Consider the following 401-nt stretch of genomic DNA (forward strand, 5'->3'; position numbering starts at 1 on the left):
TTTTGTATTATTTTTATTATGTTTTTTATACCCCCATTTTTGTTTTGTAAAAATTAAAATTTTTAAAATTTTTATATAACATATATTTAAAATTAATAATATTTAATAAATAAAAATTTATAATATATATATTTTTATTTATAAAATAATAATAAATAAAAAATATTTATAATTATAAATAATTAAATATTTATATATATTTTTAAAAATTTTTAAGATATATTTATATATTTTTTATATATATATTTATATATATATTTAAATATAATTTAAAAAAAGATAAAAAATAAATAAAATTAGTTAAATATTATATTATTATAATATATATAAAATAAATTAATATATATTAATATATATAATTTTTATAGATTGTAAAAGATTTTAAAATTTTTTAATAAAAG

The sequence above is a fragment of the Penaeus monodon genome, chromosome 34 (assembly GCF_015228065.2).
Source record: "Penaeus monodon isolate SGIC_2016 chromosome 34, NSTDA_Pmon_1, whole genome shotgun sequence".
Lineage (NCBI taxonomy): Eukaryota > Metazoa > Arthropoda > Malacostraca > Decapoda > Penaeidae > Penaeus > Penaeus monodon.